Source organism: Notothenia rossii (genome assembly GCF_949606895.1).
Source record: "Notothenia rossii genome assembly, chromosome: 5".
NCBI classification, from domain to species: domain Eukaryota; kingdom Metazoa; phylum Chordata; class Actinopteri; order Perciformes; family Nototheniidae; genus Notothenia; species Notothenia rossii.
This window is the reverse complement of record NC_136903.1, coordinates 78,444,012-78,458,730: the sequence shown is the minus strand read 5'-3', so window position 1 is coordinate 78,458,730 and position 14,719 is coordinate 78,444,012. Positions and strand designations below refer to the sequence as shown.

The window sequence follows — 14,719 nt, the reverse complement described above, 5'->3', positions numbered from 1 at the left end:
TTATAAAGCTCTGCCCCTGGGAGAGAAAAGCCCCTCTTGAAGGAGAGAGGGAGGCAGAGAGTCCATTCAGCTCTGGCATCAGTGGAATATAAGTTTGTCTCTCTCTACTTCAGCGAGCAGCAGAGCAGAACCGAGCAGATACAGCGCGCTCTACTCATCTGTCCATCCCCGACTCCTCGGGGAGGTATGGGAGGGATGGAGAGGGAGGGGGGGTTCAAAGGGAGAATCAGTGAGGATACAGAGCAGTGTGGTGAGTCCCTCTGATTGGATAATGAATTGAATGATTATTAGAGCCCAGCTCGTAAAGTTACGCAGAAATCTCAGCTCGTCATCAGCCAATCAACACACTCCCTCATCAACCAATCAAACCCCCACCCCCAGGGTAGCAAATGGGGGTGGGGAGGCTTTTCTATTTGCTCTTCCATCTGCCTCTCTCTCCCCATATTTGTCTCTCTCTCTTACGACACGTCATCTCGTCTTTAGTACAGCTGCCCTCATCTTTCTCCGTGGGAGACAGAGAATTCTCAAAGCCACAATTACCGCACAGAACTATCAATTTCCCCTTCAATTAACCCTGTGGGAAGAGAGGGGACGAGGGAGAGGACGGGCAGAGCGGAGAATGGGATGAGAGATTTAAATTTGGGATGAAGAGAGCCACCTCGGCCCGCTCCTCCTGCCCCCCACGTCATCCCCCCAGGGTGCAGTCATGTGTTTGGGCTAAGGAAGGAGAGAATTACACTTCCTCGGGATGAACTTGACCCCTCAACCGGAGGTCAAACAAGTTACTATACAGCACAGGCCCCCTATCCTCATTACCAGCAAATAGCTCCGCCACTGTTCCCTAATGCAGACTGTATGTTAATAACCGGCGCTCAAACCGCAGCGCAGAACTGTTGAAAGCTAAAAGAGAGATAGACAGGGAGGTAGAATGGAGGGAAAGAAAGGGGAGAGAAAAAGGGGGAAGGGAAGAGGGGGAGGGATAAGGAGGGGGCGTGAGGCAGGAGTTGTGTTTCTTAGATCAGCGACTAAGGGCCTGCGCCGTAACAACGGACAACTGTGACGGCATGCCGGCTCTCTGAGCTCTGCTCCCTTCTCCTCCTCTTCTTTGGTTTCCAACTTCCCTTCCCCACCTCCTCCCCCCTCCACCCACTCTGTGAGTGGACCCCTGGGGGAGCCGCTCCAAACCAAACCCAGCCTTCAGCAAAGTTTTGCAGGCAAACTTTTTACAAAGCCCCCCGAAGCTGTACGCCCGCCTGACACCATGAAGCATGCCAGGGTTTCATTGCCACTCACCCTCCCTCCTGTCCTCTTTTTTGTACTTTAGTCCTTCGGTCCTCCCTCGGTCCCCTCCCTCGGTCCCCTCCCTCGTTTATGCTGACTACTTTCCGAGGCTAATGCACTGTTCCTGACTGACCTTTAGACAATGGAAACCTGCAGCAGCAGAAGTTGCCGATTAGGGCTACAGTTTGCGTACGGCAGCGCTGACCTTAACTGTGAAAATGGGCATTGTGGTGTCTGCTAATCCAACAACCTAATGGCTGCCTTTTGATAACAAATGCCCACAGTTCTTGAATAACATATTCTTGTGGTTTCTCCATTACTTTCTGATTGTTATTCAAATGTTAAACTACTTGAAATAGCAGACATTTGGATTTTTGTTTGTCTTAGCATGATGGGTTTATCAGCGAATCTGGCAAATAACTTTTTTGCCCAGTATTTTGTGCAGGGACAAGTAGGCACTTATAAAAAACTGCTTTTAAATATCACAAAATGTACTAAATAAACATTTATCATACTGAACATATTTATTTGAATGAGTAAAAGCACTTCTAAGTTTTACAAATCAGAATAATTAGGAATAGTTCAATGTGTTTCTTTTGAGAAATTGCTTATAAAATACTTTAAATAAAATAAAAAGTATTTTTTAAAATAGATTTAAAGATAGAGATTATTTCTTTTAAATGTATTTTTGAATCGTTCAATAATGTATATTTTTTTAGTCAAGCATTTGTAGTCCCTTTCACACACACTAAAAGAAAAACATTTCCTCAGAGAGCTTCTCATGACCTTGCATTGAGTTTTGTCGTTTCGGTCATAAAGAATAAATTGTCCTATTGAAATGGGGACTGAGGAGAGGTAGCAAATGTTGGAGGTAAACTGTGATGACAGCTAGGATGTAATGAAGAGGCTGAGGGAACACAGAGCCTTGATAATTAGAGACAACGGGCATGACAGGGAGAGGAGGAGAGAGGGAAGAGGAGATGGAGGGGAGAAAGTGCACCAGAAGAGAGGAGGAGAAAAGAGAGACAGCGAGCGTTGAGTCCTTCACACTGAGCGACTATCGGGGCTCCGACAGGGAAAAGAACACTTTCCTACCAACCACGGACCAGAAATAAAGGAAGCCCTCGCAACTGCAGGCAGGCATGCTGTGTGTGTGTGTGTGTGTGTGTGTGTGTGTGTGTGTGTGTGTGTGTGTGTGTGTGTGTGTGTGTGTGTGTGTGTGTGTGTGTGTGTGTGTGTGTGTGTGTGTGTGTGTGTGTGTGTGTGTGTGTGTGTGTGTGTGTGTGTGTGTGTGTGTGTAGCCTTATGTGTGACACATAAACGTCTTTCTCAATGCGTTCAAAAATGTATCAGTTAAATAATAACTGATAACATTTTCGTTTTAAATGTCTCGTTATAAGTCGACCAAAATTGTCAGAGGAAAGAGGAAAAATGTCTGGGTTTAAAACATTGTGTTGTGTCTTTGTAGATACGGGGAACAGTGAGAATGTGAAAGCAGTATATTATGGGAATGCTGTTTTTTCTCTTTTAATCTAGAATTTTGTATTATTATTAGTTGAAATGAAATAAAAGCCTTTATGTTTTTCATTTGAAATTGATGTATTGAATTTAAATGTCATATGTTAAAAAACAATTAGAAAACATTTTCTTTACTTTAATGACAGGAAGTTGCTAAGAGTAAATTAATTTGAAAAGTATAATATGCAGCCTGTTAAAATAATTAGAAATGTACCTTGGATTAAACACCAAGTCAATAACGTAAATAGTGAAGAACTATACTTCTTCACTCCTTTTCCTACTTTTAAACAGCTCCGCTATTCCTGTTTCTCTTTGCTCACTGCCTTCCTTTCCTCTCGCCCCTGACCAGCATTCTGCCAGCAAAAGCTGCTTCTAAGGCCAACAGCCCAAACGCCAAATAACACACACACACACACACACACACACACACACACTCTGCCTTCTCGCTCCTCAGGAACATGAGAGCTGGCTCTAACTCACAGCCTGGTAAAGCTGTGGTGGACAGCAATCTTGATCTGACAGGATTAGGCTACTTTTATTTCCCCGAGAGCCACGGGGAGAGGGGGGAAGAGAGGGACGTGAGTTTGGGTGAGCGTGCGGGTGGAGGGGGGGACTAAAATCCTTCTACAAATGTCAGACAACGATTGGTTGACCAGAGGCCGCGGAGATACACACTCACACACAAGCACTTGTAAGATCAGACACTCATAAAGACTGCAGAAAAAGTGCCACCCAGAGAAGAGACTCATCACTCCCCGTCTGATCAGTCAGAGAGAGAAGAGATGTGGGGGCAAGAAGGGGGCAAAGCAGGAGGCGGAGGGAGCGAGGGAAGGAAGGAGGGAGTAAAAGAGCGAGGGAGGGAGGGAGGGAGTGAGGGAGGGGGGATTACACAATTATTCAGATAACAGCTGGGTATAATCTAGTGGCAGATGTCTCTCGGTCAACAATGCCCACCACACACAGGCGTGCATGTGTATGCGCACACACACACTAACAGAGCTTCAATGCTCAGCGAGCAGCCACAGAGGGAAAAAACGGCCGCTGATCAACCAGCTCCAACTACTTAACAACACAGCACTCTATCGCTCTGCCTGGGAACGCTTTCGTTTTTTTTACCAGATACTGCTTAGATGAAGAAATCTTGAAAAATAATGACACAGAGCATGTTTTCTCTTCAATATAAAATGTCTAAAATAAATACACACAAGTTGGGAAAGCGACGACCTGTTTGCTTTTCTTCTCTTCCGACAGCCGCCTGAAAAACAAAACCTAAAACCCGAGGAATTCTGTCCGAGGAGGAGAGAGGTGGAGGGTCACCGGTTGATTGACAGTTAATTGTAGTTGCACACGCACGCGCACACACACACGGGAAGTGTACACACATGCAGAACAGCATCCCTCCCGTCTGTGAGTGATCTCCAAGACTCCCGATAGTGGCTCTAGCAGCAGCAGCAGCAGCTACCCCCCCCCCCCCCCCCTCCCCTCACTGAAAGGGCACTATAGAAGCCATAGAGTCCGCACCCCACTGGGCAGAGCCTGTACAGTCTCTTCACCTTGAGAGCCACAGCAGGAGAAGGAAGAAGAAGAAAAAGAGGAGGAGGACAGAAGTTGACAAGACGGAGACAAAGAGAGCATGTGGTTCCTTTTCTATAGGCCAGATCATATTCATTATATTTACTCAAAAAAGATTATATTTCTTTGAAAAAGTTTCTGGACAAACTTAATTCCCGAGCGAACAAATCTTCATGTGAGGGTACGCGTAGTGGAGCAGGAAGCGAGGGGCGGCCCAAGCAAGTAGTGAGAGCGAGCTCTGTCAATCCATCATCCCAGGCAGCCTATTGTGATTTGGTTTAACACTGGTTAACAGCTCGTCCTGTCAGGGGATGGATCATCCCACAGCGCCTCACATGCTAATAGCTTAAGTAGGCATCCCATGTTCCCCGGAACTAATACCATAAATACTAATACCATAAAAGAGCGGTGCGCCAACGCTCCAGCCTCACTTTCGCCTGCGTTAGCCAACATCCCGATACTTTACGGATTAGAAAAACATAATGAGATGCATATGGTTATTACCTCCCTGGTCCAGGGTGGCTAAGAACAGGGACAAGGGGAAAAAACTGCATTACTAATTTCCTATCACCATATGTTAATGTTAAGTAATCCTGGTTGAGGCAATTCAAACACTCTGATGCAAATCAAAAACTAAAAAATGCTAAAATAAATCAGATTTATGGCAGATCTGATAATGTCAGTCAGGATTGAGGGAAATCAAACAAAATGAGAAAGATGTCTTAATATTAAGTGGTGTTATTTGTTACAACAGGAAATGTGAGATGATCAAAAACTGATTTGAGATCAATCAGGTTGAAGTTGTGTTTAAGGACCTGGATATGATTCCCTGTGCGCTCCTCCTCTTCTGGAAATCTCAGCATTTTATCAGAGCGCTCATTCGTCCGCTCGGCAGTTTTTTACCGCCGCAGCACTACGGACAAACGAGCACTCCAGAGCTGCGTAACGCGCCTCTACAGTCAGTTTATGAAATGTGCAAAAATGCGTGTGCCTGCATCCGTGTGTGTGTGTATCCATAACACTGCGAGTCTTGCGCTTCCCAGCTGTCACCTACCCTTCACAGCCATCCTTTCAATACACATTAAAGCAGTGCTGCAGAAAGTTTAGTCACATTGTTGTTCTGAACGAAGCTTTCCACTGATCTGCTCCCTCGGTTCCCCCCGCTCGATTGACGGCTGCCCTGTCAGTTTGTCGCGGCGCTTTAGAAAACACCAACGGCTCTCTGATGAAGTGCTTACAAAAGGTCATAGGGTGGAGGCGATGGAGAGGAGGGGAGCCGACTACTGAGAGAGAGGGAGGCAGGGGAGAAGGAAAGGGAGACGGGACGGAGTGAAGGAAAATCCATAACACAAATACAGCTGTCAGAAGCAATGCAGAGTTAGCAGGGGACACAGCGACCGATGGGAGCTTTTTCATGAAGACGCTCTGCTCGAACACAACAGGCTCACTTTCAACACCGCTCTGGTATTTCCTTCGGCTTCAGCCCACCATCTCATGTGCTCTACCTGGCTCTCCCGCTGACCTAATGACTCTTTCTCTCTCTCTGTGGACTCACACTTGATAGGTCCGACTGCCTAACTTCCCGATCTGTGCTCTCATTCTCCTTCAGCTCCAGCCACGGCCTCAGGTGCCAGGCGTACTCTAGAGAGGCTGATCTAATGCTTCCTCAGCTATAATGACCCACGCCTAAAAAAACACTCGCACTGCCGTTTCCTTCGCTTCTATCAGCCTTTCACTCATACGTTATATCTCTCGCTCCGTCCCTCTTCTGCTTCCCTTTCCCCCCCCCCCCCGTGTCCATAGGAAACAGTCTCTTCCGCTCTGAGCTGCTGGGTCACTCCTTCCCACATCCATCAGCTGTTAATGGGCCCGTGCTCTGAGGGGATGGAGAAACATCTCTGAGCCACCCCACACACATATAAAAGCTCATCGGAAACGCATGGAAATGTTAATGACCACAGGCTAAACCACTGTGTGAAGCAAAAATGATTAGCTTATCAATCAAAGAGGGAGAAAAGTGCGTAGATTTTAAAGAATGAGGTTGGGACTGCGAGCGGGGCTGCTGTCATCACAAATGCGATGACAGCTCTTTTAAAAGACACAAAAGGCTAAAGACAACAAAGGAAAAATGTCTCTCTCCCTCTCACAGGTGGTCAACTTCCTAATAACCACTTAAAGGCATCTTCCCGTTCCATTTTCTCTGCTGTCCTGCAACTTTCCTGCGCGACACCGCCTTCTGACCCGTCATTAAAAACGCATCTCATCTTTGGAAAACGTGTGGGATTTATGATATGCACACACCGACAGACACACACAACTATTCAGCCCTCGACTTCTCCTGAATAACAGGTTCAATTAGAACCACATGTATAATCAGGCCTCAGACTATAGCAATGTGGCGGCACTTTCACTGTGCAGTCAATCACTTCAATACACAACCAGAGCACTCCCCCACTTGATACATAACACCTTCATTTAATCCATTAATTTGTCAATTATATTTTATTAACATATTTTTAAAGAGGTAACAAGCCATTTTTGCTATTGTAATGCTACTCAGTGATTACACATGGAGACGTGTAGATTTCCATTTTCCAATTTTTTAAATCACAACGAAAATCCCTAAAAATCTAAGATATACTAAATTATAAGACGTTTCACTTTAAGACATGTTTAAACAATTGTCACAACCTATAGAATAGCTTACCCTACACCATTTTCACATTTAAAAGCCCCAAAAATGTTCAGCTCAAAAGCGCACACCGTAACGGAAGCTGCAGGATCAACACTTTCAATAATTCAATCTTTTTTTTGTTATGCTTTCGCTCCATGCTCCATGTTTTGATTTTCTCAAAACCCATCTAAAAGATATCGACAATTTAACCATTTCAGCTTTTTTGAGCAAGTGATGCACTGAAGTGCTGCAGTAGAAGTAAACCTGTGAGTATCCATCACAGGTCAAATCCTACATGTATAGCAGAGTTGTATACGGGTGCTCTTCAACATCACTTTGGTGCCAAAAGCCCACTCAGACTTGTGGGCTTGGGAGCAGGAGGGCTCTAATGAGGGGAGAGCGAGAGATGGAGAGACGGACAGGCGAGCCATCAACGCTACCGACGCACAGGACATTTAAAACTTCAAATACTGTCCATTTTCACTCAAGCAGGACAGGTGAATTGAGAAAAAGCACTCTTGTGCACACACACTCCCGCACTCAGATATATACACTCTTCCACACATACATTCACACACGCTCATGCTGGAGGTAAGGACTCTCTGAGTGAGTTTATGGACTAACACAATCATGTTGCTGGCTTTTAATCCTGCTTGAAGGGGTTTTAAAGCGCATGAGATTCACAGCCGTTAATGCCCGTCTCTAGACGGTCTCATACATGTGCCGGAGTCACACACCGGAACACAGTCACACACACACTGGCCGGGCTGAAAATCATAATTTAAGTGATGTGTCAGTAAGCATAACAGAAACAATTGTCTGCTGGAGGACAGAGTCTGAAACTGATAAAAATCAGCAGCACATGAGCGACTCTTACAAACAATGAAACAAAACAGGACATGGAAAAGACACAGCTGTCGAGAGGAGGCAGGAAAAAAAGGCAAAGAAGGAAAAGTGTTGAGGCAAGTCAGATGAAAAAAGGTGGCAATGCTGAGGCAAACACACGGACGCACAATAGCCGACAGAGAGCAGAGTCAATCTGTCTCTGACACCTCTGGCTTCCTGCACACATACACTCTCCTTTAAAACCAAATTCTCAAAAACTCTTTTATCTCATTGTTTTATTTCCATGGAAAGCCTTTACCGATGTGATGAATTTGCAAAGCACATCATAAATGATAACTTTACAATGAGCTTGTACTGTTGGTAAATGCTGCAGTGTTCAAGTAGAAGTCATTCAAATAAAAAAATCCTCTACCTATCAGCAGTGTCTCGCTGTTCTCCCTGAGCTTTACATTTGTTTCTTTTGAAGGTTTGTCAGGCCATTTTAAATAAAATGTACAATTCAGTAAATTGTTCAGTAATCTTAATTTTGTTGGAAATCCAAACATGGTTGTTTTACAGTATTTGAGACATGTCAGCTGCCGAGCCTTCACTGTGCCAGAGAGAATTGAAGCAGCTGGAAGAACATGTAGCTACATGCATTTTTAAAAGAAAGTCAAAACTGGATTTTTTCCCCCCATGTTCCTGGAAAATCATTTCAGCTAATTCAGCATTTAAGAATGATCTAACTGTGAGATGCTGTCAGCTTACATTTGTGCTAATTGTTGTCACACTATAAAAATTGGTTCAGGTGTACAGAAATGCAAATTGTGGACCAGTTGCATTTCTATCTTTGTAAAAATAAAAAAATCTTAAAATTCAGATATTGATAAAAAATATTTAAATAAAACTTTTAAAACATTGATGCAGATTTGTATGAAGGCTTCGCATGAATGTGTTATTCATCTAGGTGAAATACACTTTTTTCCTAATTCTGCAAACACCTTACTCCTGGGACTCTAAGCCACCACAAAATACCTGCTTTCCTGTCTGACACCAGAAATGTGACAAGGTCATAAAACGTGATGAAGAGCTTTTTCATTCCCGCTGGATCTTCTATTAAAGTGCAATTAAAAGTGTGTCATCGCGTCGCCGAAATGCCACCACAGAGGACAGGAGGGGGGTGGTGGGGCGGAGGGAGGGGGGACACAACAGGAGAGAGAGGACACAGTAAATAAAATTAATTATGCCAAATGCCCCGGCGCCCATCAATCACGGGGCAATAATGCCCGTGTCAGGGTGTGCACCCACACGGCCTGTATGCTTTCTCTCAATGACAGACAACTAACAGCGATTAATTGTCGTTTCATCTCTCCCTCTTTTTTGTCTGAACCCTTCCATCACGCGGGACATGAGTCCATCTGACACGAGGGAATGTTGTGATGTTTCATATTTGATTTCTTTAGTTTTATTTTTAGGTGGGAAAGAGGAAAATAACAACTTATTTTTAACAATACTTACTGATGTTACATGTTTTGTGTTGTGTTGTGGGCAGTCGCGCAAATTAAGGGTGGATTTTAATCTGTTTATGTCATTATAAAATGTTATTTTAAAAATTATAGTTCCGATAATACTTATTTTTTTCTCTATGAAGAAAATAAAATGTTCCTTTGTGGTGTGGGCCTGATTTCAGGCGGTTTGTGACTGCAAAAAGAAAGGGAAAACATGGGTCATGCAGAGGTTCCATATAGACTTTAACCCCCTCAATTTCTAAATGTATAACATTGTCTAAGTCTGTTTTAAATATGTGGGCCTCTTTGCATAGGTTTTCATGTAGAACGTTTTATTTTTATTTAGTGCCATCAGTTATGAATTATGAATAAATCAAACGCATCGGTGTTATAATGCACTAATTATCACTGTCAAATTAGATCCGTTTTAATATTCTCCGTTAAACTTTTATTATGCTTTAACAACTTTTCTTCACGTCCTGTTGTTAAAACCCTCAATTCAAGGGCTTTATTGTTATTTATTTAATCCGATGAGATTATGGAAACAACAAAAAACTCTGAGGCTATTTAACGCGGTTCCGATTTCAAAAGTCAAAATGGTTTGAAAAGAAAGTCCCCTGACCTATTGACAATGCCCCAAAAAAAGAATGTTCCCCTATCGTTAAACAAGGGGTGTATATCCTCGGTTAAGGATTTAGAGCCTTTTTTTATTAAAAAAGTTATCGTTACATTTTCCAAAACAAAATGGATATAATAGGAGACAGTGCTCAACGGCTGAGAGTTAAACAGGTAAAGCGATGACAAAGCACTCTGACACGGGTGTGTAAAATGATCACCACATAACCTACGGTGGTGTTTATTATCAAATCCCTTAACAAGCGCTAATAATGGCCACGCAAAATTAAGTTCTTGCCTCCATTCAAATCCCGACATTGTAGTTAATCCTAACCTGGGAGATACACTTTGTGTTGTTCCTCGGACAATGACACTTTCTATAAACACCGGTCTCTCAGTGCACTAAACTGCTTCGATCAATTATAAGAGTTCAGATAAATTGAACATTAAAATAAACCTCGTTTGAAATAAACCACATTTTGACTCTGTGTATAACAAGTGTGGAAGTTGCGAAGAAATCGCAAGAAAGTGGATGCACCTCTATTGTAGAAATTGATGGAAACTTCAAAGAGGATTTAAAAACGTGGCTGATAAATTTAGCATTCAACGATCCGGTGAAAAGAAAGTTACAATGTAACATGAGGGAAGTCACAAAGAGGGAAACACCGCGTGTGCCAGCCTTTATAATAGTCTCTAATACTGTAATATATTTTAAGGCTGACTTGGAGATGTTTCACAAACAATGTCCGATGAAAAAGTTGAAGTTCGAGTTGTTTTGCCTTTTACTAGACTAATGTGTGTGTCAGAGAGTTTCAATGGAAGCACAGAGTGAGGAAAGAGTGAGGAAGGTTAAAACAAAGTGGGAAAGGAAAGTGTAGATAATGCATCAACCTGTTCTCTTGTTTTCTGAAGAAGTCAACTTTCACGCCAGTGGTTGGACCATGTGGACAGCCCCGCTTCTGCACCTCGAGCCCCCGATGCGTCCACTCTCTCGCGGCGACAAAGGGGGACACAAACCGACGAAAAAAATCTCAAAAAAAGAAAAATGGAAAGGAACAGAGAGGGGAGAGAGAGACAGAGAAATCTAGGATCTAAGACCGCAGGACCATTACTTTAAACGACAAAGCGTGCTCGTTAGTCCTTTCCTTTTCCCTTTTGTGTGCGTCCTCTCTCCTCGGAGTGGCCCCTCTGGAGTGAAGTCAGAACAATACTGCCGCTAAAACTCTGGCACTGTGCGCAAGTTGCCGCGGAGAAAGCGCGCAGCTTCTCGTCTTGTTTTGTTGCGTCTGCTTCCCCTCGCTATCTCTTCGAGAGGCTTCTTCAGCGCGAACAAGCTCTCCACCGGTCCTCACTTTTTGGCATCCCGTCTGTTGCTTGCTCGTTCGCTGGAAATCAGGGTTGAATCACTAGGGCTGTGCGAGTGAACGAGTGTGGAGTGTGTGTGTTGCGAGAGAGACAGTTTGCTGCTGCGCTACCGTAATTACTCTAAAGCAGGTGCGCGTTTTTCATCGCTTGCCCTATCCTCGCAAAGCCCTGGCGCACAATAGGAAAACAGCAGCCGGTTTGAGGTATCTCTCTCTCTCTCTCCCAGTGTGTGTGCGTGTGCGTGTATGTGTGCGTGTATGTGTGCGTGTATGTGTGTGTGTGCGCGTGTGCGTGTGTGTGTGTGTGTGTGTGTGTGTGTGTGTGTGTGTGTGTGTGTGTGTGTGTGTGTGTGTGTGTGTGTGTGTGTGTGTGTGTGTGTGTGTGTGTGTGTGTGTGTGTGTGTGTGTGTGTGTGTGTGTGTGTGTGTGTGTGTGTAAGGGGAAGGCACTGATCTTTTGACCTCTCTTTGCATCCTGGCTGAGTTGTGCTATTGTGGAGGCAGAGAGGAACAGATGTTAGCCTGCACAGAGTTTGAGCTCAAAAACCGTCAGAAACAAAGCATGATCACACAAACTGAAGCAGCCTGATATTTAAAAACACTTTGATTTTCTTTAAACACTTGTTAATTTCAGAGTTTAAAAAATGTGCATCGGTTTATATACAATTTACATAAAGTCTATTTTGCATTTTTTTTCTGCATTTTTCACTCTTGAAACACCTTTTGGTGATACAAGTGTCATCTATTAACTGCATGGAAGCCTTTATTGATTAGTGCCAAAAAGAGTTACCACAACCTAAGAAATGCTGCATTCAACAAATAAAAAAAAGGCATAAAATCATTTCAAATGGGTTATTTCTTGTTTTACACTTACCTTGCGAATAGACAGTTATATTGTGATTGGACAATTTTTACCGTCTCCCTACCTCACTATGTCCTTTATGTATTTTGGAAGCCTGACAAGTCCTTTTGCAGAGTTATTACCACCTTTTTTTCTTCACCTCACCACCACATTCATTTACTAATTGACAGCATAATCAGTGTTGAGATTACTGTCTCTGATGAAATTTGGAAATTACATCATACCTGTCGCAGAAAAAGTGAGAGAAAAAAAAAAGAGTGCCATAACTCATAAGAAGATCTTAGAATAATTTTGCTTTGGCCATTAAATGAGATTCTGCCCTCCTGCCTTTGCTCTATCTGAGCTTTTACCATTGGAAAATGATGGCAGTCCATCACAGCACCACCCAACAATGGGCCACGGCCGCAGTAAATCACAACACATTCATTAGCACGATCAATACCACTAAAATATGTGTGTATGTGTGCAAATGTTTAGCGTGTGTGTTTGTGTGTGTGAATCTAACTACTACATGAGCACCTATATTTTATTTTATACTCACCTCTCTTCTGAGCCTGACAGTGTCTTTTGCCAGGAACACTTTGTTATATATCTCCAATAAATCTCAAGAGGAGTGGCGGGCGCTAATGTGAGGAACTGGACGGTGATCAGTGATGCTTTTTAAGTGGCCGTTATCATCAAGGTGCACTTCCAAGTTTGATTGAAAAAATGAGACGGTGTTATTAAAAGAAAGTTTATAACTGGACATCAGTGTGGGTATGTATACTCTAGTGACAAACAACCTCAATCTTATAACTAAAGATGTGTCAGATTTTATTATGATCCCCATTAGTAACTGAAACAGCTACTCTTCCTGAGGTCCACAGAAATAATGACAACAGATAATACACTAACAGACAAAACAACCAAATGATAGGAAAAAATAATATACAAGAGAAGAACAATAGAGAGCGAAGAGACTGAATCATCTTTGTGCTTGCTGTTGTGTAACTGTTGACATTTTTACTAAAGATATCAATCACCCACGCCTGTTTGGAGAATCATGATTTGTTGTTGTTTGCCTGTTTTAGCTCATTGTTGCATAAAATTACAAGATTAAACAGAGCACAGGAAACTCAATAAGACTCCGCACTGCCTAAATAAAGCCGAGCCAGGCTGGGCTAAAGCGGGCCAAAAATGAAACCGAAAAAAAAAGAAAGGGCTGGCGTGGACATCTTAAGTCCACACCTTCCTTCTTGTTCTCGGTGAAAAGAGAAAAGCGCTGTTTGGCCCTCTCACCCATCTCCAATTCCCATTTAGGAACCCTTCTCTCCCTGTTAATCAGGGGAAATAATTATCAAAGTGGACAGGTAATTAAATTAAAACATAAGTGGCTACATGAGCTGGGTTGGCTGTACTACAAGGTTTTCCCTGGCTTAATTAAAGAGAAATATGGGAGAGCTCACCCACAGTGTCACAGAGCTGGGAAAAAGGCAGAAAAAAAAGCCCCTGCCACTAACTTGAATAACTCAATGTGATCCTTTAAATGCAGGGTTTTAGATTGATAAAAGAAAAAGAGCTGATTCTGGCCTGAGTGGAAATGTGGGGGAGAATTCTTCTCCAGTGCTCATTCCTGAACGTATCAGCCCCGCAGAACGTGTTGTTTGTTTGCGTATGAGAGCAAAAGCACATGTGTGGCAGAGGAGCGTGAGGCGAGGGAGCGCAGAAATGTGTGGTAGACGCATTAAAATCTGAAAGCTTTAGCAGCCATCTGGGAATAATGTCGTAAAATAAAGACACAATAAAATAAAACTTACTGCTGTTGATGTTTACAAACAACCCCCATAACATCTCCACAATGCCTTGAGAGTCAAACCCAAAGAGAGGTCTCACAACACACACACACACACACAGCCACACACACACATACACAAATAAACAGACCCAGAGCGGTAAAGCAGCGCAGAGACCATATTATCCAAACATTCACAAACACACTCATATGTGCCCACACCCACTTTGGTACACATATGAGTGTGCATGTTTACAAATAAAAAGACAAAGTGGGAAGGCTGCATATGCACACTCACATAAACAAACACACACACAGAAACAAACACACACACACACACAAATACCACTGCCGCCTCTGTGGTTATGCAAAAGACAACAGAAGACTGTCTGAAACTGCTTTTCTCAAGGCTGGGTGTATTACAATAATAAATGACTGTGTGTGTGTGTGTGTGTGTGTGTGTGTGTGTGTGTGTGTGTGTGTGTGTGTGTGTGTGTGTGTGTGTGTGTGTGTGTGTGTGTGTGTGTGTGTGTGTGTGTGTGTGTGTGTGTGTGTGTGTGTGTGTGTGTGTGTGTGTGTGTGTGTGTGTGTGTGTCTAGCCCCATTACAGACAATAGTTTCAGCATCGCTCTCCGAATATACTCTGATTGCTGGAGGACAATCAACACCTGCTTTCCATTAGCAGGTGTTTCATAAACATGTTTACTGTCACAGCTGCTACGTGTCTCAC

The 14,719-nt window shown here is 43.3% G+C and overlaps 1 protein-coding gene across 6 annotated transcripts in view; it reads right to left on the bottom strand.

Annotated features, from left to right (window-relative positions):
- The window catches only part of foxp4 (forkhead box P4), a 93,773-nt gene extending 82,281 nt beyond the window's left edge, over positions 1–11,492 (bottom strand). For 3 of the 6 annotated variants that reach the window (XM_079683054.1, XM_079683057.1, XM_079683060.1), the window contains exon 1: positions 10,885–11,487. The gene's annotated coding sequence lies outside the window, so the exon portion shown is untranslated. Of the gene's footprint in view, positions 1–10,884 lie in introns of all 6 variants that reach the window. The other 3 variants (XM_079683058.1, XM_079683056.1, XM_079683059.1) reach the window with 3 other exon arrangements.
- Between the last annotated feature and the right edge of the window lie 3,227 nt (positions 11,493–14,719).